The 27,824-nt window shown below is 37.5% G+C and overlaps 1 long non-coding RNA gene across 4 annotated transcripts; it reads right to left on the bottom strand.

Moving 5' to 3' along the window:
* Positions 1-1,302: 1,302 nt before the first annotated feature.
* Positions 1,303-25,524, bottom strand: LOC120611408 (uncharacterized). Of its 4 annotated transcripts, none has more exons than XR_005655167.1 (4): positions 25,270-25,524; positions 15,878-15,993; positions 7,299-8,629; positions 1,303-3,930 (listed from the first exon to the last, which is right to left on the bottom strand). It is a non-coding gene; the product is annotated as an uncharacterized LOC120611408 (long non-coding RNA). The 4 variants fall into 4 exon arrangements; XR_005655166.1 differs by having other exon boundaries at positions 7,303-8,629; XR_005655169.1 differs by having other exon boundaries at positions 7,303-7,379; positions 15,895-15,993.
* Between the last annotated feature and the right edge of the window lie 2,300 nt (positions 25,525-27,824).

Genomic DNA, 27,824 nt, shown 5'->3' with positions numbered 1-27,824 from the left:
TTAAGAACATGCCCATCCTCTATGACCTAGCAATTCCGCTCCTTTCTATTCTGTTCCTGGAAGCATTTATGAAAATGCTTAAAGCGGCACAAAGCCATTGACAGCAGAATGAATAAAACATGGGTGATGGAATACTATATAGTCCTGAGTAGGAATAAATTATAGCTATACTCAACGACATAGTAGAATCTCAAAAACTTTGAGTTGAAAAAACGAACTGAAAAACATATACATTATCTCACTGATACAACATTTAAAAATGCACAGACCACTATATTTTCATTGAGAAACTATAAAACAAAATGATAAACACAGGTGAGTTTTTTCGGTGGGTGGCACACAGCAGAATCTAAAAGTAATGAATGGCGTTGATCTTTTGGTTCTTTTCCTACATTCAATGGTCAGTGCCTAAGTGTTGTACTATTACTCTTTTTTTTCCCACTTTTCTTTATACCCTACCTATATTTTTAAGGTGTTTTGTATCTGCACAGGACTTATTAAAAACAATTTCAAAGATGAAGTGCTAAAGAATGAGACTTCCCCAGGACTGAAAAAGGATATCGGTCCTCAGATTGTAGTACACCTCAGCCCTCGTGGGTTAAATAAAAACTAATTCAAACCCAGATAGATGAAACTACAGCACACAAAAGGCAGAGAAGAAAGACAGGGAGAACAGACAGATCGTCCTCAAAGGGAAAAGTACATTTCTCTGCAATAATGGCAAATTCCAGAAGTGAAGTAACAACTCTTAAGTTATTATTAACTGTCGCTGAAAGGGGGAAAAATCTTGAATAGAATTTTTTACCCAGCTGTTTCACTCAAGAGCCAGGGCTCGATAATGGCCCTAGCAGAGCTTACCATTCACAGACCTTCACTGGAAGAACTACTAAAAGATGTACTTGATTAAGAGGGAAAACGGACCCAGAAAAAAGATGTGGGAAAACAAGGCGCTTCATAAGCAAAGAAATGGGCAAACATTTTTGTAAAACTCAAAAAAAACAAGGTTAGATTCATGTTTTGTGGGACCTAAGGCTTTTATAATTTGGGGAACCCTTTCTAAGAAAAGTATGAATAGAAAATTAGGTACAAAAGTTTACATTTTCTTAGCACGAGACTAGAAATCATGACAAGTAAAAATTTTAATTGTAGCTAAATGAGACAAAACCTCTCTGTGTTTTGGCTACATACTCTTTGATCATCTCTTGATGTGAAAATGCCTTTTAAATATCGTCCTATATAAAGAAGTGTAAAGATAAATCAGTCTTCCAACATAGTTGGTCAAAGTTTGTCCTTTTTTTAAAAAAAAAAAAAAATCAGTCATAGTTTAGAAAAGTTTATTTTAGCTTCACATTAGTTATTGGTATCGGGAGGGAGTCTTCAGATAACTTCAGCCCTTTGATCTCACTGTGGCAGCGAGCTAATCAAGGTCGGCCAGGTTTCTCCACGCCCAGTATCCCTCCCACCTCCGACCTTGCCAGGGCAGTTCTCAACAATGGAGTGTGCCAAGTCACATGGCCTTCTAGCTGAGAGTGGAGCAGTGTCTCTGTCAGATTCTTCTCTTTGGGGAAGATGCTGATGCTCCATGGGGTTTGTGCAGTGCAGGCTGTCACTGCGGAATGGCGCCCAATGCCCATCCCCTCTCCTGCAGCCCCGAGACCAGCTCCAGGGCAGGAAAAATGACCTGCAGCCTAGCAGGATGCCGTTCCTCCAACTCTTGTGGGGCTGCTGCTCCCTCCTGGTTTCAGAGCCTTGGGAGGGTCCATCAAGTAAAGGGCTTGAAGCTGAAACGTTAGCTTCATGGTAAATCAGCCTTAAGCAGACTATAGAAAACAACATTAACGAAACAGCAATAATAATAATAATTGTTAAAGGAACAATTACTTCCTACTTACAGGCCCATAGAAAGGAGAAAAGTTCTACTTCGATCTCCACAAGTGATACTATAGAAAACACTCTTAACTTCTCTGCACCCTTAACCATTCCTTGTACAGGCAGGACGATTGGAAAGTTTAAGAGGAAGACCTCAACACGCTTGGCTCAGCCCCTGCCTGCTATTCTCTCTCCTTCAGATCTGCCTGCCCCCAGAGAAAGGACATTCTGGTCTTTGTGTCCAGGTGGTGAGCAAGCAGCCTTGTTAGGGAGATCTGCTATTGTCTGACTGTGTCATTGGAGGCTAAGTCCATCTAATTCAGGAATAAAGTACCAGCAAACCCAACTGGCCACAGATCTCAAATCACTTTCTCCAATCAACTTTACCTGAAATAAAGCTAGTGTGGTGTTTTGATTTTCAGTCTCATTCCTGCATCTCTTCCCTCTTCTTTCTCCATATTGGTTCTGAATTCCAGAGAGGAAGGGAAGTGGTATGTATGGTATATACCCTACAGCCTTAATAATAAAAGCTAATTTAGGGAGATTTGTAAAAACAACTGAAACTAATAAACTAGACAATGAAAACATAGAAGAGAGAATAGAAAACGCCGAGGTTTCGTAGCATTGATTAACTTCAGTCTTTTAAATTAAGTGTGGTATATTCAAAATTTAAGAATAACCTCTCAAAGAAATTGAATATGTATCTTCCAAAACACCAGGGGGTAGGAGGGAAGAATGAACTTAATTAATCCAATAAGAAGCAGAAAAAAAAAACAAACCCAAATAATAAGAAAAAAATATGGCAAATAAAAAACACAAAATAAAAGGGTATGAATAAATCTAACCATCAGCAATCCTAATAAATATAAACATTAAATTCACCTGTTAAAAAATAGAGATTATGTGACTAGAAATATAAATTCTATCTGCATGCCTTTTACAGGCAGAAATGACAATGACTCCTCAAAATTGAAATAAGATTCTGGGGGAAAATTCCAGGTAAAAGACTAAAGAAATAAAGGTAGAAAGGTAATATTAAATAGAAGAAGTAAAATTGAAGGCAATAGTATTAGGCAAAAAGGGCCATTATTTATTGATAAAAAGAACAATGACCCCAAAAATAATCCCAAACTCGCATGTACCCAAAAACAGCCTCAAAAATATATAAAGACAAATAATGACATATATACGCAAAGAATTATTAAATATCTCAATCATGATGGGTATTTTGAACACATATTTATCAAAAACTGATATAGAAAGCCTACAATAATTAGAAAGTATAAAATGCTTTGAAAAACACAATTAATAAGTTCGTTCTAATGGACACATACAGAATCCTGCCCCCAATAATTAGAGAAAAAACAGGTAATTACCAGAGAGTGGCCACCACCCAGTCACGACAAATACCAAAGTATTCATTTTATAGCACAATGCTATATAGTCAGAAATTTAAAAACCAAAACAAGGTAACAGAAATTCTATCATTTTAGAAACTAAAAAGCACTACAACATAGATAGGGAAAGGCAGGTAGATAGATAAGATACATAAAATATGTGAAAGGCCAACTAGATAAATAAACAAGAGATATAAGATCATACTATAAAAAGTTTCATAAACTGCTTTCGTCGTTTAATAGACTGTGCTTCTCTTTCCATGATAATAAAAATAAATCCATATCAACATTTTAATAATTGTATAGTATTTCATTGTCTGCGTGTACCATAATTTATTTGTTGTTGAATCACTGGCGAGTCAACATTTTGGTTATGTGGGAGAAACTGCAGGTTGACTTCTAAAGTCTCTTCTTCCTTATTCACAAGACTCTTTGTTTTTAGCGGGGCAGGTGCTGTTTGGAATAAAGGCTTATTTCCCAGTTTCCTTTGTAGTTAGGTGCAACCATGTGACCAAACTGAAATGTTATGTTCAACTTCCAAGAACTGTCCTTAAAAAGAACTGTGCCTTTCTTCTTCATCCTCCTAATGGCTAGAGTATGGATGACATGCTCGGAAATCAAATAATGATCTTGAACCGCAGGTAAAATCTTCATATTGAAGAGACTGTAGACACAGATAGAAGGAGCCTGAGTCACTGTGGGTCATGCAGTTGCAATCTTAGCTATGGAATGTTTATCTCAGTACTTTATTACATGGCAGGAAAATAAATTTCTACCTATTTAAGCTCTTATTTGGGGATTTCCTGAATAATACATATTTTCCCAAATATTTTGCTATAATGATCAGTTGTTAGAAGCATTTCTTTATGCATTTATTTTCCTACATCATCTAATGAAATGTACAAGTCCTTTTAAAGGCTTCCGAGTACTCCCCAGTCTCACTCCATAATACCGTACGACATTACACTTTCACCAGCAGTGGATGAAAATGTCCCATTTTTTCATATCCATTCCAACGCTAGGTATCATTCTTTCCAATCATTGCTAATCAGATAGACTTTCTGATTACCAGGATGGTTAAACATTTTTAAAGATTCGTTTGCAGTTTGTGTTCATTCTTTTTTTGTGTTGCTTTTTAAAGGTTCTTTGCTCATTCTTCTATCAAGGCATTCTCTTTCTAATTGTTAAAAAGACTATATGTTGAATATTTATGTATTATAAATGTTTTCATCAGTCAGTTTATTATCATTAAGCATAGTTTATGGTATTTTTACGAAGAGTTTTAAAACTTTATTAGGATTTTTATTCCTCTTTATTTTCTGTCTGGTACCATTTTTAGAAAGGCCTCTCTTCTGACAGATTCTAGAAATATTAGCCTACAATTTGCACTAATATTTTAAATGTTGTTTTGGTTTTATTTGATTTACTTCGAAATTGTTAATCTCTCTGGTATCTACTTTGCTATATGGTAGGAATCCAAATTTTTATTTTTCCAAATGGATGATCAAATATTTTAATTTTTATAGAATAAGTCATTCCTTATCTCCTGATACAAAATGTTCTCTAAGAAAAACTACATTCTCCTAATGTACATGGATCATTTTTAAACTCTGTTATGTTCTGTTGATATTCATATGCTACCAGTGCCATAGCTTTAATTATTCTACTTTTTGAATATTTGTATAACTGATATGCTAATAAATTTTTAAAAATTTCTCAAGATGAGTTTTAGAATGCTTTTTTTAAAAAAAATTTTAAATAATAGATCTATGTTTTTTAAAAAACATAAACCTATGACAATTGGGACTTTTATTTGAATTTCATTATAGTTTTAGATTGATCTGCAAATATTTGACACTTTTTCATTATTGACTCATCAATGTGATATTGACATGACCCAATATGATATTTCTTTTAATTTTTAACTTTTAAATTAAGTCACTTCGATCTTTTTCTAAGATGTTATCATACTCTTGAAATTAAGTAGGTCATGAAGCCTCTTGTAAATGTTACCGTTTCGATGTGTGAGAAAGTTGTAAAAGCAGCCTTTGCCTCCGATGTGCTTATATTCCACTAAAGATAATTAAGACTGCATTGAATTGACATGAAGTCATGTAAGACAGAAATAGAACTCTCTATAAGTCATTTGTAAATACACCGCTCTGTATTTACATTCTGCAAAGCTGGCTGGAATGACAAATGACAATAAGAACAGAATGGGATTGATCTGGAGAGGACGAAAGGCATTGTAGATGGCAAAAGCAAATTATTTTTGCAGGAAGCAAATTATGAGGCAGATTCACATGTGTTCTAGGCTAGCACAGATAATATGAATGTACAATCATTTTTTAAAAGGGAAATTAGGGAGAAGGGAACCAACTGTTAGAAACTCTTTCAACATGGACCGGCAATACGGATTTTATGTGAGCAAAAATTTGGACCCATTATGGTTTCTGAAAATGAATCTGAAAAATCAAAATGGTGCTTAAGGAAGGTAATTCCCACTGCAATGAGCACACAAGTTTGGATGAAAGCTAATTAATAGTCTGCTTAGGGAATTGGTGCGATAATTTATTTTGGAATTTAATTTATTTACTCAATAATTTTTATAGAACATTACCCATTATGTGCCTAGTATTGTGTCAGCGTGAAAATGACTTTGTTTGCAGCCTCACATCTATTTTTACAAGGCCTTCGCGACAGATATCTAATGACACCACTTACAAAGAGGGAGACATTCCCCAGGTACTTCCGTACTTTGTTCAACAGAAATTTAACTGCCCAAGTGGATGTGTGATTGATGTTATTCAATGATTAATGCAGCAAACTCTCTACTTTACCCTCTGCAGCAGAAATCTCCATTTAACCCCTTGGGATACGTAAGTGCCTCATTTCTTAAGAAACTACAGTGAGATTAGGGAGAAGGGAGGGCTTCAGAAAGCAATTAGGAAGAGGGCAGTTTAATCCATCCTTCTTATTGAAAAGCAGCTTCAACCAAGGTACTGCCTACTAAAATAGACTCTAACCTACAAAGGAGTTTGCAAGAAAATTTGATCAAATAGGAAAAAAAGAGAAATTAATCAAATGGCTATTAGAACAACCTATTTCTCTCCGGTTTTTTTTTTTTTTTTTCAGTGCATTGAGTCCAATAACAGAAAATCTCATTGAAATAAGCATTTCTAAGTATGTCACAGTTGCTTCTCTGTCTGCAAAAGCCACTTTTCTGTAACGTGAATACTTTTTTGGTCAATATATAACTGACATCTACATGATATGAAGCAAAATACTTTGGCTTCTGGCTGTTGCTGCTATTTAGAACTGAAAGAGTTATGTGGAATTGGATCTCTCCTACAAGAGCGAGCTTCCAAATATTTGCTTTATTTTGTGCCTTTAATTTCTCTCCATTTTCCCTTACTTGTAATTAGTGGCTGCTAAGTGAGACAGTATGGGAGATGACAAAGTGCCACACTTAAGCCTAAGTTTTTTATACAAGCACATTTAATTTTTGCTTTTCAAGCCCACTTTCTCCTCAGACCTGGTGTGTACATGTCCCTAACTAAGCATCTTCTTCTGACCTCAGAGACAACTTTAACTCTTTAGTCAACTATTAAAAAGGAATCTCTTCACCAGAGGTGCCACGAGGGAGAAAAGAGAAAAAGGGACTGATGACATGCCTAATGTTGCTGTTATTTTTGGAAAAGGCCTATGTGTTGTGGTCCCCAGATTTAGTGACCATTAAAACAAAATACTTAATATAGGTAAAAATGATTTACACTATTGGTAATACATTTTTATAAGAATAATATGTGCTCGTGGCAACAAACAATCAAACAAAAAAATAAACACAACAGAACAAGAACGACAATGGCAAAACCAAAAAGAAAGAAAGAAAATAGCAGAAATGGTCTGGGACAGAATAATGTACAAAGCAAAAGTACTTTCCACTCTCCCACTGCCAAGTGTTTTTTCCAGAGCATATACATAAAATATGTATATATTTCAGACAGGATTATGTTATACAAATTCTCCAACTTACTTTTTTTTTGCACAAAGCAATTTATCTTGGGCTTCTTTCTAGCAGCACGTATAGCTCCATATCGTTCCTTTGAACATCTGCATGCAAGCACAAATGTGCCATAACATATAAGAGAACGCCGTCCTAATTGATAGGCCTTCAGTGGGTTTTTTTGGCTATTTACACATCATGTGGCAATGATTATTCCCGTTCACGCGTGTAAAAAAACTATAGAATAAATTTCTAAATGGAATTGAAAGAGCAAAGGATGTATTTAAATTTAAAGGTAACATTTATATGTTAAAGTTTAATACATCCTGCCAAATTGCTCTCTAAAAAGGTTGTATCGATTCACACTCCTACTGATGGTGCCTGAGACTGCAGATTTCTCACACCCACAGCAAACATTTTCATCCCTGGCAACACAAAGGAGGGAAATTCACTTCTCGATTTTAGAAGTTTTCAATTTCTTCAATTATAACTAAGCTTGAATATCGTATATGTTTATCAATCAGTTTTTTTTTTCCTGAAAAGAAATTGTTTATTTAAAAGGATATTCCTAGGTTCAATAGTAGAGCCCTCATCTGGGGTGAACTTGATTTGAAATCATTTCTATTTATATCTTTCACTAGGGAAACTGGATTTAATCAATTTTCCAAAGAAAGCGCATTCTACTTAATTTAATCTTGATAGTTGTTTGATGTAACTTTAATACGCCAGTCATTTACCTCAAAGATACATTTATGTTTCAGAAGGAAGAAGAAATTAGGAAAAAACAATGAAAAGTCAAAGAATGATGACCATCTTCATGTTTCATGAAATCTTTAGAATAAATTAAGAATATAAAGGCATAGAACATTCATAAGGATTTCAAGTCTTGCTCAGAACTATATCCTTAAATACTTCGCCGAATTTTAAAAATAAATTCTATTTCAATTCTCTCTTTGGAGTGTATCTTCATAGGTGGATCCTGGTGTCTGGGGACCGGGGACAGGGATGCTGTTAAGATGTAAGGCTACAAGATGTTCAACGGGGTTGTAAGGTGAGCGTTTATACGGTGTGGGATGTAACTCCTCATTATGCCACCACAGACCTTTAGTAAATTTTTAAGAATATCAGTCTGATTAGTTTTCTTGTGGAAGCCAGTGAACAGAAAGAGTTTATGTCAAGGTTGCTGAAACAGCACAACAAAGATGAAAAGGACAGCAGATACTTTAGTAACATATACAAAAATAAATGGTGCTGTGGTGTGCAACAACTCTCAAGACACGGTGTCCTGCCTATCTGGACCAGCAACCAGGACTCTCTGCAAACACGCTCAGTGATGAAATCCTCCCAAAGCCTCTCTCTGCAGGTGACAGATTAAGGAAATCACATGAACATAATCCTCAATAGAATTTCAGGTCTTAAAAGAGCCTAAAGTTAAAATTATCATGTTTTCTAAGTCAATCAAGAAAATTTTTTCTGCAAAAAAGACACATTAAAGTCTATTTAATTTTCATAGTCAGGCTTTAAAGGAAAAATAAGTTTCGCTATCTATGCTGTCTCTGCTTCACTATCAAATATTTCAGGCTATTTGGATTGTTCTTAAATCAATTAAACAACACATCTGTTATAATATATATCTAATATTTAATAGTAGTGGGTGAATACTGTCTTCAAGCCTCTCAATTAATGTCAGTGATTTCTCTCTGTAAGGTTGAACTCACTGGGCATACTTGAATGGAATCTATACACTGTGAAAGAAAATGAAATCCCTTGGCAAGAACTCTCTGACTCCAGCAGTATTTACTCATTTGCATATTGGTAGTGATCTGCACACTAGTTAAAGATGCCATAAATGCCCAACATTTATATTACCAAGAGGGAGAAATTAGATGATGACAGGATGTATGTGAAAGCACTTAATAAAGCATCAACAAAATATAGTCCTCTAGTATCGAGGTCAGACAGAAGTTATCAAAATAGTCTCAGGAATAGCCATGAGGTAAAGGAAAATTATTTTCTTATGAAATCAGAATTATAAATAATCAGGTACAACTATACACCAAATACCTTAAGAATTCCTTTTCTTGCATATATCAAGGTGATGAAATAATTAACAAAGATTCAAGTCATATTTTAATATATTTTGTTATTCAGACTTTTCATTAATACGATGGTCATTTTCCTTTTCCCAGCAGCTATTATGTTTTATTAACTTCTAATTTTACTGCATTATGATCAGAGAATATATTCTATATGAAGCCAATTTTTCTTTTTTTTTTATTATTGAGATTTCCTTTGTGTAAAACGTTGAAATGGTTTGATTTTTCTCGAACTAGAGATACACTTGTTTTTGTTTTACCTGCTTGGGAGTTATTGTACTTCTTCGATTTTTTTATAATGGAAGACAAGAGTATTCCATTATAGAAAATTACATTCCATTACAGAAAAGTCTTATTTTTTTCTAGAGTATTGCGCGTATTTTCTACTCTCACCCTATGTCTCCCTGAGACATATTGGATGTATGTTGGACCTTCGCATTCTATATTCCACATCTCTGAACAACTCTTCCCTCTTTTCCATCTCTTTCTCTCTGCACTTCATTCTAGGTGATTGTCTTAATATGTACAGATATCTTCCAGTTTGCTAATTTTCTCTTTGGATGTTTCTAAAATGCTATTTAACCTATCCAGTGAGATTTTAATGACTATAATTTTCATTTCTTGACCTTTTGTTTCTTTTCAAATTTGCCTTTTCTTTATTTCCATGGTGTCCTATTGTTTCATTATGTTTTCATTTCTTTTTAAAAATTTCTTTGCTCATTTTATTTATTCCAGAGTATCTTTGATTTTGTTCTATTATCTGTATTTGTTTTGGTGCTAATTCTCTTGATTTTTGCCTTTGATGACTCTCCATCATGGTAGCATTCCTTGTGTAGTTTACAACATTTTGTTGCTATTGTTGTGAATTCATCTTCAGTGAGTTCAGTTGTTTTTCAGAGAGCAGCTTCTGTTATGGACTAAATTGTGTCTCCTGTCCCCTAAAATGCATGTGTTGAAGCTCTAAACCCCAATGTGACTTATTTGTATGCAGGGCTTTTAAAGAAGTGAGTAACATTAAATGAGGTCATAAGGGTAGGGCCTAATCCAATCTCACTAGTGTCCTTATGAGAAGTGAAAGAAACATCAAAGACGCATGCACACCGAGAAAAGGCCATGTGAACAAGCAGCAAGAGAGGGGCCACCTGCAAGCCAAGGAGAGAGGCCTCAGGAGAAAACAAACCTACCAACACCTTGATCTTAAACTTTCAGCCTCCAGAACTGTGAGAAATCACATTGCATTACTTAAGCCACCCAGTCTATGGTATTTTGTTATGGCAGTCCCAGTAGACTATGATAGATTCTGACCCCTAGGTTGTGAAAGTGACCTAACAGAAGCTTTTGCATTTGCTTCTATCAGATTCTTATGGGTTTCAAGGCTCTAGATCTACTTCTATGTTAACATATTGGCTTAGAGAATCCATTCCAAGAAAACAGACTTAGGGTTAGATTTCTATGCAAATAGTGTAAATTCAGACATGTCAATATGTTGCCCAGGCTAATGTCAATTTCTTTAAGATGATATCTCATCTCTGGCCTGTGCCTACTCTAAGGCTCAGCAACAGCAAACGTCCTTGCTCCTTCCACAGGTCAATGAGTGAAATTTTCTAGCTCTTCTTCTGAGGCTCTAGGCTTTCTGCAGGGGTCTGGCTTCAGCTTCCTTGCCAGTGGGTCTAAGGCCTCTCCTCCTGTCCCTGGCTCTACCTTCTCCCGTGCCCATCCTCATCCCCAGGGGCCTTTATCTGGGGCTAAAACCCGCACAAATCTAGGCAGCATCAGCTTGCACTTATTGCACTGGTTTCTTACTTTGTTTTTGACATCTGGGGAGTTTGTTGCTTCATTCTGTCCATCACTTCCAGGAATTTTAGTAGGAAAGGAGTCTTTCCATATCATATTTGTCTACCATGTCCACTTTCGAATTGTGTTCCAGAGGGTATAGATTTTTTTTCTAACGTACTAGAAGTAAATTTGTCTTCACAGAGTAGGATTATGTAAGTTAGTAGTCAGCAAATACATCATAATTATTTTTTTAAAGGTTATATTGTGGGTAGAATAAATTAATTTTAGAATAAATAACTTTCAATAATATGATGAAACTATCATCAGGGACATTATTTCTAGACTTGATATCAGTGTGATATACATACAGATTTGTGGTTTCGGAGATGGCAAATGTAAAATATGTATAAAAATTATAAGTTGAAAAGCAAGAAAAAGTCTTCATTTGTGCTCATATTATAATTTATAAAGTCACTGAAATCTCTATTGGCTTTTAATGTACTGCTATGGACTGAGTCCCTCAAAATTCATATGCTGAAGCCCTACCCCAATGTGATGGCATTTGGAGATAGGGGTTTGGGAGGTCATTTCAGTTAGAAGAGTTCATGGGGGTGGGGCCTCATGGTGGGATTAGTGGCTTTATATGAAGAGGAAGAGAGAGTTCATTCTCTTTCGGCCTTTTGAGGACATAGGGAGGCCATCTACATACCAGAGAGAGGGCTCTCACCAGGAACTAAATCAGCCAGTCTCTTGATCTTGGACGTCCCAGCTTCCAGAACTGAGAGGTAAATGTCTGTAGTTTAAGCCACCCAGTCTACGGAATTCTGTTAATAGCAGCCAGAGCTGACTAATACACATATATCCAGCCATAATTTGCTTTCCTACCAACTGTTTTTCATGTGTATGCTATCCCTATATACTTACCACATAAGTAATAAAATGATATTTATCATAATCCATACAGAGAGTATTTAACATTCAGTCAAGTTTCTGAAACCCATTTTCCCCATTTAAAGCTCTCTTGACCCAAATGTTCTCTATCTTATTCAGCTATCTGAAGTTTCATTAAGATTAATGCATTCAAGAGCTCATACCACCAGACTTCATGCTAGGGGGTGTCAGATGATCTTACCAGCATGTAACCACCCATACGCAGCATGTCCTGGCACTGAATGGGTGAAATGTACTTGCTGTGAGACCTTTGCAGCGTTCTGTGCTCTCTTACGAACCTGGTTTGTAGGAGGATGAAGGAGGAGAAGCATAATGCTCTCTCTTACTAAGGCATTGTGGATTTAAGCAGTGAAGTCCATTGTATAGAAAGTCTATGTTCTCTAATAACCAACTAACAGCTAGTAGAGGGATTAAAGGAGGCTATGAACATTGCTCCAGAAGGAACCAGGAGATTTGCTGCGTTTGCAAACTGTTCCAGTACAGCTTCAGCCTTACCCATAATTCCAGTTGTCCTTAAAAGAGTCCTCGAAACTTTATATTGGCTCATCCTCTTCATTTCTATCGCAAAGCAAGTAGTTTGGGTATTATTATCCCAATGCCATTTAATTTTCTAAAATGATGACAAAGAAAGTCATGCTGTATTTGTGCAAATTTCTTCTTAAAATAGGCATCTGGAGTCTGCCTTCTCCCACAGTGGTCCTGAATCAGTAGCATGGACGTTTCCTGGGGCTTCTCCAACGCAGCATGTTGGGCCCCGCCCCAAAGCTACCAAATCAGTTTCTCCAGTTTATCAAGATCGCTAGGCAACACACAGGCACATTCGAGTTTGAGAAGCACTGGTTTAGAGTACTGTGCTCTCCACACAATAGGGGGTAGCTCTTTGACTCATTAATAATACCTCGGGAACAAGATGAAGGTTCTCCCATAAACTTACCTAACAGGGCATTTTGATATTCTAGTAACAATTAGGAATCACAATAGGATTTCTTTTTCCACGTATAAGCAAACCTAATATTTAAGTCTATAAATGACTCAGAAAAATTGTTTCCATTTTGACTTCATATGAATGCGGTCTCGCTCGCAACGGCTAAATGGGAAGCAAAGAACTATTTCCTTTCAGGTTAATGGGTTTCCCCTCATCAAGCTGTCCTTTCATGTAATCTAGACTGGCCTCCACTCTCCTATTTTTTTTTTAATAACTGTTCTTCTCTTTAATAGGATTATTCATCCTTCCAATATTAACAGCAATTAGACTCACCTCATGGTGCGTCATGCCAACTCAATCTGCGACTGTCAGAGAAGGATGATCTTAGTCTTGTCTCAGTAACAATCTTTGACAACCAAAACAGAGCAGCAGGCAAAATACATGAAGAGAATTAACAATAAAAGATCACAGATGACAAAAACTTCTCGAACGTGATGGCTGCCTCTGTCTATTCTATCCACATGGAAACAGTGGTGTTCACGGTGCAAGGACTGACGACATTGTGACATAGTCTTAAATTGTATTTTTCAGAAAAGTTTTTAGAGACGACTCTTTAAAAGCCTTAGAAACATTAACATTTTTTCCAATTCTAATTTATTTAATTTTATTGGAAAACATTTACATAGCTCATCAGCAGACTCTCTAGTATTAAGTAATATTTAGCATGCTGTAATCATGGGAAGGAGAAATTTGGATTAAATGCTGCTTTTTATTACTATTCAATCATCATAAGTTGTTCCACTTTTTATCTTTCTAGTCAACAGATTTCAAAGGTGGGAAAATATCTTCATTTACAGACATACCTATATTTATTTCCTATTATATTTTCCATTAGTGTCTGCATGAGATTTATTCCCGGTGATTCCCAGCAAAGTAAATGTGAATCTCCTACCACCAGATGCTAATAATAAAGACAAATGCACCCTATCTCTTAGCGATGTTACAAAAATAAATTAGATCATATTTACAGGGGAATTTGACCTCACTAGAGATAGTATATAAATGAAATGTGAAAAAAAAAAGCTTTAAAGAACAAAAAATTCCACTCAATCGTAGCCAGATTGACTTGACAGCACCAAATTCTGTTCTGAGTAAAGAAAACAGGCCTACTAATAGTGGTTCCGCTGGCTGTGGACAAACGCCAAATACTGACAATGAATTCCAGGTCTGGGCTGAAACCTCGGGCATCGGTTTGGATATGTACAAAATGAGCTCTTTGTCTTTTTCTCTACGTCTACATTTATTATCCTTGGAATATTGGTAAAGCCTAGCATATGCTGGAGTGCATTATCAAAGTTATTTTAAATCTTTTTCTGCATTTAAGAACATATATGGGTTGTTAATAAAGCAAACGGAAATTTTGACAGAGGTAACACATATACATCGAGACAAACTCTTTTTACATTTATATTTTCGAAAACCAAAAGGGAATTTTTTGCAGGACAATGGACAAAGAGGGAATCCTGGTTGTTCTATACTGAAAGGCAAAGTCGTCCTCACAGGTATGGAGAAACCATCATATTTTTTCAATGAAATTATCTGGGGGACATGGGAAAGTCACTCAATCCCACATACTTTCCAAACACCCAGCCACACTGCTCCAGATTCTACCATTTAAAATTCTTCTGAATCAAGGGAAGTGGCTGCATATTCATGGAAAAAGGCAAGATTAAAAACTGGAGGATAAAAAAAACAACTGTAGGATGATGAAGACATTCAACAATGTGATAAACCAACACTTATGGTATACCTACTATGTGCCAGGCACAATTCTAACTGCTTTACCAGAACTATTTCATTTAATTCCCAGTTCGACTGTACAACAGGTACTATTATTACCCCAATGTTACAGATGTGGAAACAGGCACAGAATGGTTAAGAAGCCTGCCCAAGTTTATAGAGGCTACAAAGGGCATATCTGGACTCCTACCCTGGCAGTCCAACGCTAGAGTCTGTACTCAGAACAAACATGTTTTCCTACAAGTGTGTGACTTAGCACCATATATACTGTTAAAAATGAGGTAAATATTTTACAACCTTTCACACAATGAAAAATGTGAAAACAGAAACATTTTAGATTGTGTTAGATTGTGTTTGAGCAACTGTTGCATTTTTCTAGAAAAATCAAGATTTTAATATTAGGGCAGCCTCCATCTTTCCATTTCAGAGGACTCGTGAACAACAAGCGTTCATTGTACAATCTTATTGTGTTGAAACTGTTCACCAAGAACGCAGCACTAGGTAACATGCTAAAAGGATAGGTCTCTTGTGGAACCAACAGCAGACATTTGGGTAGAAATGAGAAATACAACACGGAAATGAATTTAGAGATGGAAATATCAGAGGAGCTTAGATAATATACTGTGAGTAATTGACATCTATTCCATTATTACTAACTTCTGTAGTAAGAGGCCACTACGGACCTTAGAATGGAGAACAGATTCTTGATACAATGTAAAAAAAAAAAAAAAGGCCTTTAAAATTGTTATCTAATATTAGATAGGCAGAAGTATGTGCTGCACATGTTTTTTGTTTGTTTGTTTTGTTTTGATTTATCCCATAAAACATATGGTTTTTAGAAAGAAATGAATTGATATCCCAGTTTCCCTGCTCCTAACAGAACACAGTAATACAGTTAAGTACAAACCTTTCCATAGCAACAGACACTGTATACAGACACGAACCCTATGCATCTCCCTTGAAGAAAGCTTTAAGGTTATCACGGACAAATTCAAAATAAAGCCTATGATCCCATCCCCCTGAAGCCTGCTTCCCCAACGGGCTCAAGAAAGGATACATTGACAGATGACTCACCATGGCTTCCTATAGCTCATTTCTTTGCCTTCTTTTTCCTTTAAATGGAGCTTCGGCCTTAATAGTTACAAAGGTTTCAAGAGGGAAGACTAGCACCACCTGAAAAAGAAAGGCCAAAAATCCAATACAGTCTGGTTTGCAGAAGTTCAGCCCTGGGCTTATCGAATAGCGTTGCGGGTAGTGGTTTCTCTACGTTCATTCCTTCTACCCTTCACTGTTTTATTTAGTGCTTTTCCACTCTATGGACTGTATGAGAGCACTGGCTACCTGGTTAGCTACCATTCTAAAAATAGGTATTTTATACAGGGGAAAGGGCAACTTTGGGGATGCTATCTTAAACTATTTTCGTAAGTGCATATAAAAAACATATTAGGCTGAATCAGGGGCAAACTGGGCTTCTGCACAGAGTTGTGTATGCAAACTATAATTAGATTCCCAAAACACTTGCCTGTGCAGAGTGGATGCCTCCCTTTGCTCACCCCAATTAGGCAGGAGGCACTGCCTGGGGCCGGAGAGTAATCTACTCACTATTGTCTCAGTGTGGGGAGAAGCGAACAGCTCTGTGCAGCTCACATTGTGCTTTGTTTTTAACATGCGGAACTAGGCTTGCAGACGCTATTGATTACGCTTAGGAGAGAGGAAGTTAATGATATGTTGCGAGTATACATACTATATTTCATCCCAATTCAGGTTTTTAAACAGCATCCTCCTCCAAACAGTCTACTCTAAAGGTTGCATGTGGAAAAGTGAAACAGATGGTCCAGTTTTATATTTCTTTTCCTTTAGAATTTCTTATGCAGCTCAGGGACCTTGGTCTTCTGGGATCTCAAATTATATTTCAGCCCATTATACATATATCAGTGTTGATACTAAGACGGTATGTAAGAATTATTCAAAATCCACATGGCCACAGCCTTTGCTGGTTCTTAGCATGCCATGTGCTGTTCATTTTAATTGAAAATATTCTAAAAGCAAGATTGATGTGTTTTTCTATCCCCCTAAAATAGAAACAGGTTCTGGGCTCATAATTGAGCGCTCATAAGCCCCTCTTCTTATTAACATGCCCTCTCTAATTTGTGCCTCTGTTTGCACAATATAAATGGCCTTTAACAGCCCTTCATTCATACAATGGTCTCACTAACCCAAAGAAAATTAGTAGCAGGCAAAAGCCTATTTTTACTGACACAGAGACAAAAATGCTAATTACTTTAAAATATTCTCAAGTGTATATCTTTGGCATCCTTCCAGGCAAGGCTCAAAAGTTTTTTTTCTCCCCCTGTTATTTACTAGTTACAGGGGAAGTTGTTTTTGTTTTACATTCAGTCATATATTTAAGTAAGTTTATATTTATAATTTGAAATCTTTTGAGTCCAGAGTACCAGTGCTAGGTGAAGTGTTGGTTTGCTTTCTGTTCACTCATGGGTACATTTGAGAACATTGTCCATTTGTGATTAATTATGTTTCTGCTATTTTTGTTAAGGCACTCGGGGACATTTGCAGAAAAATAAATGCCTAGAAATTTGAATTTGTTTCATTTAAACATATTAACTACAATAAAATATTAACATTTCCTCAGTATCTCTTTTAATTTTTCTCTGATTATTAAATTTGAGTTCAAGTTTATACTCTGAAGCACCTTCTTTTGAAAATGGTTTTAAAACTGAAACCGCTGATGCACAAAATAATAAAGAAACAAAACTCAATGCCAACTTACTAAATTATGATATCAGGTGTGCTGACAGTATTTACATAAAGATGATGACTTTTTTCATTTATGCAACAAATATTTATTGAGGATGTATTATTTTCAGAATATTGTGCTAGACCTGGTTTATAAAAAATAAATAAGGTATAAGAGAGTTTAAAATGGAGTTTGGAGAAAGAGTCCATTGATGGATAAATGGATAAAGAAAATGTGATATATATATATATTTATGTGTGATATATGTGATATACATATACAAATATATATATACACACACACATATATATATATTCCTATGTGTGTGTGTGTGTATGTGTGTATGTCACATACACACACACACAGGAATATTAATCAGCCATAAAAAGAAGGAGATCCTGCCATTTGTGACAACAAGATGGCCCTTGAGGGCTTTATGCTAAGTGAAATAAGTCAGACAGGGAAAGGCAAATACTTTATGATCTCATTTATATGTAGAATCTAAAAAGGAAAACAAAAAAGGTAGCTCATGGACATAGAGAACAGACTGCTGGTTGCCAGAGGTGGGGGTGGGGTGGGCACAGGAGTCAGTAAAATGAGTGAAGGGGGTCGAAAATACAAACTTCCAGTTATAAAATAAGTGCCACGGGGCTATAATGTCCAGGGTGGTGACTCCACTTAATAACACTTAACTGCACATTGGAAAGTTGCTAAGAATGGGTCTTAAAAGTTCTCATCAAAAGAAAAAACTTTGTAACTATGTACAGGAATGAATGTTAACTAGACTTACTGTGGTGACCATTTTGCAATATATACAAATATCAAATTATTATGTTGTACATTGGAAACTAGTATGTTAGATGTCAATTATACTTCAATAAAATTTTTTTTAAAAAAATCTAGTTTGAAGAAAAAATGTATTCGCACTAAAAATTAAATAACAGTATAGAAGTTTAGAAACAGTGGACAACAACGGAATATAAGAAATCACAAATCAGTGTAAGGTGAAGTGGTAATTAATGGTAAAAAAAAAAACCACAAAACCACAAGTGGCGTCCAACTCAATAATACGGCAATCAATCCAGTTTTTAAAAACAGACAAAATATTTGAATAGACTTTTCAATCAAGAAGATATATCGATGGCTAATAAGCACACGAAAAGATGCTCAGTGTCATTAGTCATTAGGGAAATGCACATCAAACTCCAATAAGATATCACTACATACCCACTAGGATGGCTACAGTCAAAAAGATGGATGATATCAAGTGCTGACGAGGACGTGGAGAAACCGGAACCCCCATACATTGCTGATGGAAATATAAAATGATATAGCTGCTTTGGATAACAGATTGGCATTTTCTTAAAAAGTTAAGCATAAACTTATCAGAAAGCCCAACAATTCACTCCTACGAATCTGCTCAAGAGAAATGAAAGCAAATAGACAAAGATATGTACCTGAATGTTCATAACAGCATTCTTCATAATTCAGAACAACACAAATGTCTGTCAACTAACGAATGGATAACCGAAATGTGGTATATGCATACAATGGAATACTATTTAGCAATAAAAAGGACCCAAGTACTGGTATATGTTACAACGTGAATGGATCTCAAAAACATAAGCTAAATGGAGGAAGCCAGATGCAAAAGACTACATCTGTATGTCTCCGTTTACATGAAATGTCCAGAAAAGGCAGTTTTATAGAGATAGTAAGCACATCAGTGATTTCTTGGGGCTGAGAGATTAACTGCAAACGCACATGAGGGAACTTTTTTCGGTCATGGAAATGTTCTAAAACTGGATTCTGGTGATGGCTGCGCAACTGTATGCATTCACCAAAAATCAATAACATGTTTGCCTATTGATTTTATGATACATAAAGTATACTTCAATAAAGATGTTAAGGAAAAAAACCAGTAGGTGTCATATGTTTTCATAGGAATGGTTCAAGGTAGTTACCTGACATTTTCAATGCAGAAAAGTAATTCAAACATATATCTATATAAACAGATATGAATAATTCTTCATAGTTTGCAATGTCCCTTACAATTTTCTAATTTATTTGTTCTTCACACCAATCCAGTGAGGGTGAGCAAGTATTATGTAATATATAGTAAGCACTTTTCTTTTTCCTTTTAGCTTTGGTCTGAGGAAACCTTCAATGGTGTACAGATCATATAATTTAAAAATCAAGGCCATCCTGGATAACGTAATCTGAATAAAGTGGATAGTGAGCATTATCATTGCTCCAAGCACCCAGGCGCTTTTACAAAGACAACCAACCTCCATTTGCCAAACTATACTACACTCCAGGTAAGCCTCCAACTGGAAGTTCATTACAGGATGTTGTTGATAGGTGAGGCTGAGGGACCTCACCTACAGGCACCCCTTGTGCCTCCGCCTCACTGGAGACTGCGGTAGTTGCTCTAACGAATGCATTTACAAATATTAAAATGCATGTAATATCATTGTATAGACAACGAGGCACACAGCAGCTAACGTTCCAGGAGCTAATATTCCCCAGCAGAAACAAAGCTGCCAAAAACCCAAAGATGGAAACTAGTGTATTAATTTGTTCATAGTGATCCTCTAGTATTTCTCTTGAAAATTCAAACAGAACTTAAACAACTCTAACTTAACCTGAAACAGAGAATGACATGTTTAAAGAAATGGCTTATAAAGTGTTCCATTAGGTAGTTTTGAAAACGTTTGTGGCATATGCACGAATACACTTAGACTAGTTAAAAATCATAGGAGCCTCCCTTATTTTGATAATACATACACAAGACAGGCCAAACTCAAAGTCCTTTGCATCCGGCTTGAGATTTAAAGCTCTCGGTCTGTGAGAAGGTCAGTCTCTGAGATAATCTCTCCCAACTTCTGCTCACAGTTAGGTGGGAAAGGAGCCCTCAGAGGTGGAAGAAGATAAGACTTTTCTATAACAAAGTGTAGATTCTTCTAAGCTTTCCCATCTCAGCCTCATGGTCATTAATCTGTGTTCATATTCTTACGCAATCTGCTTTCCAGAGAAGGTATGAGTGTTTTGTGTCCCTCAGTGTTCTTTGTCCCCCTGTATGACCTCCGGAAATCTTTTCGCAGGGGACATGTGATGCTTAAGGACGCTTCCATGATCTCTGATCTAACACAAGCCATGCTTCTGGACTATGACTAAAATGTGAACCAGACTGTTAGTCTAAACAAATGTAGACTTACTCAACTGATTTCAATTAATTTCGATATTTATCAGTTGTAAGAATTTCATATTAACTTATACAATGCAATACGTATAGTATTGGGAAAAGCATGTGACTCAGGGGCAAGAGAATTGTGTTCCGGAGTACACCCCCATAACTTCGGTGAAGTCCCCCAGCTTTAAGTATTTCAGTGTTCTCAACTGAAAAAAAAACAGTGCTTTTGGATGAAATAGTTTCTAAAGTCTTAATCATAACTCACAATCATTTCTTGAGATGCTATTGTTATTCTACAAGATAGAAATATTTATCTAAATATTGTATTTGGGCTTAAAATGTGCTCTGGCCTTTTCTATACAGTTAGGATTTTAAAAAACAGAATTTCAAACTCAGACACAGAATCCCTTTGCACTGTCTTAAAATACCACAAAAGTTGCAGCTTGCGAGTAAGAATGATAAAGATAGGAACCAGATATTAACTGAATGACATTTCACAAATATACACACAAACGCATAGATACATACAATTGCAAGGAATGTCATCTCAAAGGCCCATCTGAGGGCTGAAAAAATAATATCTGTTCTTCCACTGCCCCCTTAACACCTGTTTTTATTTATTTGGCTTCTATTTAATATTTTGTTTGGAACTTTTCCTTTGATAAATGCAGTCAGAAAAGCACTGCACTACATAACGTAAAAGATTTTGCTTAAATACTGCACTTGAAGAAAGTATTGTTATTATACATACCACTTCAAATATGTCATCTGACAAGTTTCTCCAGCAAAAACCAAAGGTTAGAAAATAATTTTCCATTTAGAGTCTTTTCTAAGACTATAAATGACATGCTATATTTAATTTTAAAGTCCCTGTACAAATCATCAAATACTTTAATAACTGTACAAATATTAATATTTGATTCAAGGGATCTTCTAAGTTATGGCATAATCAGAAGTCTGGATGGATAGGCTGCTAAATGGGAAAATCCTGTTTAGACAGTTGTTAAGAGAAGGGAGAGCGTTTAATGAAACAATTTTGATAGCCTTATCATCATAAAATTGATTGATATTTGGTGCAATTTAATCTTTGCCAGAAAGAACTTTGAGAAGAGGAACAATCCGTAACCTAGATTAATCCTCCATACTTCCCCTTCAATCCAGTTCATCGATCTTATTCTGTGAATGGGCCCTTGGTCCGCTGGTTATAACAAATGCCTCTTGCAACATCATGTAAGAACTTAAGAATTGGTTTTTAATTTAATTTTTTTAAGGACACGTTGTCAATGTTGATTTGTAAGGGTGTAAATAAAAGACGACCCCGCTTTGAATATCACTGACTTTCTATATTCACTCAGAGAGCATAACAAAATAGTAAAAATAAAATATAATCTTTGTGTCATTTTCCCCAGGACTTTGAATCTATTTACCACCCCGGTAGGTTACTGAGAGACTTTGTGAAATAAAGGATAAATTATTTCAGCCACAGGATTTTCTCATTTCAGTTCCTTAGAAGTCTGTATTTTCCCCATAATAATAGATGGATTTAGATTCCTCTGTAAAATGCTTAGGGACTACTGAGATTAAGTGCTATAAAAATGACCGCTATATTGGAATAAAGTGGAAAGGAGTCCTTTCCTCCACACAGGACACCCACTAGTAAGTGACAGGAGGTGGAAAAGCAGCTGGTATCACCACGAAAATCACCAGAGAATGTCCTGGAGAGTCATGTGCAATGGAGTCATTTCTTCACTTTTTTCAAACCCCGTGGGGCTTAATATTCTCATCAATTTGGGCTTGCACCTCCTGGGTCTGACTTGTTTAGATCACCGTACAAAGCAGAGGGAGAAAGATTTCCTTTATGTTTGGTAAATGATTCGCTTTCTTTTTGTTTTCTTCCTGCAACACAGCCTCTGTTTTTCCTAAGTTCTACTCTAACGAAAAGGCGAGCGTTGATAAAAATCAACCAGCTCATTCCAGAGTGGGCTGGGCCTTCCACAGGTCCCACCCCCACCTACTTTTGTTGCTGTTCTTGTTGGGAACCTGATTTGAATGGGCGGATCATACAGAACAGGCTTTTTGTGTTATTGTGGGGCTGTTCCAGGGGTTTGAAGTGAAGCCACGGTAAACTACCTTCCTTTACCTCCTTTCTGTCGCTCTGAGTTCCTCTCCTGTCTCAACATACGTACACGTCCCAGGGTCTCTGAGTTCTCCCTAGGGAAAGTCAGCACAACCTGGAAAATTACAACAAATGACATCTCTGCAGCCGGATTCAAAAGCATGTTAGTTGCTACAGCAGCAGGAGATTTGCAGGTAGACAGGCTCACAGAAAGAAACAGGAATGGCTGACTACCCCGACACTATAATTTTTAAGAGTCTTAGCAAGAAACAACTATTTTACCAGAAACGTAAAAACATTAGAGAGCTAGGACAAAATATGATTTCACATAAAGATAAGGGAAACAGAGAACAGTAAGAATTAATTGCTTCCTTTGAATCGGAATGTTCATTTTGACTATATCGCTTTAATCCTAGTGACTATTCAAGTTGGTGGCAGAGCTCTGAAGCATCTGAAGCATTATTTCTGTTTGACTGTGAGTTGGCTGGGCTTCTAAAGATGATGACGGGGAGGTAAGGGGGTGGAGGGAGTGAAGAGGTTTCCTAAGCCTGCTGCCCAGAATTCCGTGTCACCCCTTTCCTCCTTCCTGTGCTAGCCAGGAATACTAGGCTGGGATGCTTTGCACTGTGAAACTTGCATAACACAGGCAGGTCACCATCGCCTAGCTCTGGTGGCAAGCTTGCAGGATTGCTCCAGAGAGACTCTGGCATATGCCAGAGGAGGAGGAGAAAGTTCCACAAACAACCCCCGGATCCCTCCACCCAGGTCTCATTACACCTCGTTTCCCAAGAGCAGATTGCTTCGCCAACCTTAATAATCCCGGAGGACGCCAGGGCAGGAGGCGGGATCCGACTACCTTCGCCCTAATTTATCGAGGGCTTTAAAAGTAGAAAATAAAACTTTGAACTCAACGCATCTGAAGCTTTATGATTCAGGTGTGTTACCTGCCTTCAGGGGCACCAAAGATCACTGAAGTTAAAGTGACAAAAAAAAAAAATCCTGTGAGCTGCAGAACAAAAAAGCGTGTCCAGACCCGACCCAGCTGGTTCTCCTACAGCATTAACTTGGCAGGAGGAGCAGAAGGGCTGGCCCTGCCCTCTCCTTTTCTCATGGGTAGGATTTCCCCTACTTACAGTCCTTTAATCCTCCCTCCTCTCCAGCCTTCCAGAGTCTAGAAGAAAGTGACCTTGTGGAGAAAGAAGCAGAAAGAAGAGGGAGAGAACAGTAGGAGAAGGAAATGAAAATAGCTCGTGAGAAATGGCTGGAGAGAAAAATACAGTCATCTCTCCATATCCTTGGGGGATTGGTTCCAGGCCCCCTGTGGATAGCAAAACCCAAGGATGTTAAAGTCCCTCATATAAGGTGGCATAGTATTGGCATATAACCTACCTACATCCCCCCATAGACTTTAAATCACCTCCATGTTATTTATAATAATACCTAATACAATGTAAATGCTATGTTAATAGTTCTGATGTATCATTTAGGGAATAAAGATGAGGATACAAGTCTGTACACGTTTAGTACAGACAGACGAAACCATCGAAACCATTGGAGGCCTAACTACACAGCAGCAACGACATAACATTTTTTCCCCAAATATTTTTAATCTGAGGTTGGTTGAAACCTCAGATGCAGCACCCTCGATATGGAAGGCCAAAGGGCCAAGTGTATTGGGTCAAGGGTGAAGTTTCTTTTAATTCACATAGTACTGAAGCTTGGAGTTTCTAAGTAGCTGGTCCTGAAGTAGCTAGTCTGTACAATTTTATCCAAACAGCGGGGCCCGCTAAGCCTTTTTTCCTTATCTTATAAGGCAGTTATTAATAGCAACCCCATTCAGCTGCGTGAGGACGCAAAGAGCTCATTTTTGTCCACGTGCCTAGCATGGTGCCTTGTCATAGTAGGTGATGAATTTAATTCTGAAACTAAGGACCCACTGTTATTCAAGAGAAAGCAATTGGGTGATAGTTCACGTTAGATGTAGTCCTTTGGGTTACCGAGAAAGGCAGGCACAAAAGGAAGGGCGATTTGGGGCCTAGCCAAAGGGGAGGTGGACATCTCTCCCTTGCCCTGGAAGCTTCCAGACTTTTCCAGAGGCCCACATCTCTCATCTCCCCCGGGGAGAGCCTGGAGCAAGGGCCAGATTAGGCTACTGAGCACTTTCTTTGGGAAGAAAGGGCAACTATTAGCAATTCCTACCCACCCAACGTGTGTCTGCGTGTGTGTCTGTGTGTGTCTGAGTGTTAGAATGTGGGTGTCAGTGTGTGTGAATATGTCTGTGCGTGTTTGTGAGTGCGTGATGTATGAGAGTGTCTTGCCTGAGTTTGTGCGTGAGTGAGTGTGCGCGCCTGTGTGAGTGTGTTGCGGTCGGGGCTGCGATATTACCTAGTTCCTTAGAGGTCCTTATTAGCAATGCAGACATTGCACAGTATGGAGACGCTGGGACGTGCCAGGCAGATGGGGGTGTTTTCACAGAGCCGTCCCGAGTATCGCCCGGCCCTGCTGCGCCAAATCCTCTGGTAGGCCGACAGAACTGGTTTCACCCCTCCCCAGCCCGTCCCGGGCCGGGAGAGCGGTTACGGGTGGGGAGAGCGGAGGTGCAGGCCCAGCAGCCCAGCCCTTCCAGGCCAGCTGCCCAGACTCGGCCCGCCCCGCCCCCTCGCCGCGCGCTCCGCCCCTCGCCGCGCGCCCCGCCCCGTCCCAGGCCTGCGGCCCGCTCCTTTCCAGAGGAAGCGTCTAGAACGCAGGCCTTGGTTCGCCGACGCCGGCTGCGTCCCCGCAAGGGTGTGCGAGTGTGTAAACAGCATTGCTGTCAATCAAGTCGCGTCTGTAAGTTTCAGGAGCCCCACGGTGGATTCTTTGGTAAAAGGAGAGCCTTTGCTAGCAGCTTACTCGCCCCTCATTTATTTACATCTTTATTAATTTCTGAGTTCTGTAACCTATTCCACCTTCGCTCTGAGTTTTTCTCTTCACTCCTTTGGATGATCTTTTACGCCCTTGGGATCCTACATTTCTCACACGCTGGAACTGTTGAGATAATGTGGTCAGGAGGTGGACTTCACCAGTTTTTATAACAAGAGCTTTTAACCCAAAGATTATGGTGGATGGGTAACAGAAAGGAGAACTTGCCCAAACTTTCCAGGCTTCAAGACAGAATATGGGTCCCTTCAAATTGCCTTTGATCCTTGCTGAGCTGGGGTCCTCACCCCGGGTGCCTCCCTTTGGGACAAGTCGCCCCTTATTTCTCTTGGAGGAGACAGCTATATTTCACCAGGGATGAAGTGATTTATGTGCACAATTTAAAGAGTGTTTTGGAACTCTGAGGAATGCAAAATGCAGCGTGACTTGACGGTACAATATACTTTGGGGAAAATGTGGAATGCACCGAATGTTTTCTTTTCCTTCTTTTAAAACTAGTTTAAATCTATTTCAGTGACGAAACTGTTTAACCATGTGCAAATGTGTAATTCTGCCTCCTGACGGAGTCAGTAGGTTTGGGGTGACCTGCCATGCCGAGGCTGAAAGCAGGGCTTGGTCACCCAGGGGTTTTCTGAGCCATAGATTTCCCCTTAAATTTAGAATAGGTTGAAAGGATAGAATGACTACTACATTTTACAGATTCAATGGCTTTCTTTATCACCCTCTTTTAAAAAATATATAATTAGGGGGGCACATATGTTTTAATTTTTTCACGAGTGGAGATAGTTTGGATTTTAAACAAGTAATATTGTTAAGAAAAGATTCTTATTAAAAATCATTTCTGTTTTTGCAGAAATTAAATATTCTGGTTTGGAAATCTTGTTTTTGCCAAGAATGATGATATAAAATATTTTTAAAAATTAGTCCAATAGTTTATGATTACACTTTCAATTAATTACATTTCTAGAGAGACACTTAATTTAAAATTTTTATTTCATTATATGTGTCCTATTTTATTGTGAAACATCTCAGACATACAAAAAACCTACAGAGAATTAGATAATAAACATCTATAGTCTGCTCTTCAGCCCACTGCAGGTGAAACAAGCCGCCCTCCTCCCCAGGTTCCCCTTCCTAATCTCATTTCCTTTCTCACATTCCAGAAATAAGATGTACCCTGCATAGGGTGTTTGTCATTCCCTTGAATCGAAATATTATTTTCTATGTATGTATATACACATAAACAGTACATTATATCGTTATTTTGCATTTTTTAAATCTTTGCGTAAGTGGTCTCCTACTGCACCTACATTTCTGCAGTTTTCAGATTTATGACTCTACATGATATTGCTGTGATATGCCCACCTTCATGACAGTTCTTCTGCTTCCTTTTAACTGCTGTCTAGATATCCACTTTCTAGGTTTCTATCCTTGTGGACGTAGGTTGTTTCGATTTTTTCTCTATTATAAGAAATGTTGCTATGAACCCTTTTGTGTACATATAAAGACTTTCATCCTGTAGTGGAAATGTGTCAGGATTGTAATACAGCCTGTGACCTTATTAGGTGCTGCCTAATATCTCTCCAAAGTCACTAGTTTTATAGTTTCATTGTAGAAATATAAGAAAATTCAGATTATAAATGAGAAAAAAAAAAAAGGAAAAATCATTCCCCATCTCCCCATACAAAGAAATCCACTCCACTGTAACTTAAAAACATTTTTTTATTATTGTATAAACTTAAACTTCTAGGTGTATTCTTCTGTGACATACGTGTGCGTGTGTGTGTGTGTGTGTGTGTGTGTGTGTGTGAGGCAGTACACACACAGACATATGTTGCTTAGGAATAGAAGAGCTGGGATGTAAGTTACGCACATCAACTTTATTAAATCCAAAAAATTGTTTTCATCGTCTTTACCTACTTAGACGCCGCCCACTCACACCAGCTCACACGAATTTGTATGAGTTTCTGTAGTTTTACCTCCTCATCAACACTTGGTATTGTCATAGACTACAAATTTTT

The sequence above is a fragment of the Pteropus medius genome, unplaced genomic scaffold (assembly GCF_902729225.1).
Source record: "Pteropus medius unplaced genomic scaffold, Ma_sr-lr_union100, whole genome shotgun sequence".
In the NCBI taxonomy this organism is placed as follows: Eukaryota; Metazoa; Chordata; class Mammalia; order Chiroptera; family Pteropodidae; genus Pteropus; species Pteropus medius.
Note: the sequence above shows the minus strand (reverse complement) of the source record. Positions and strands in the feature narration are given on the sequence as shown.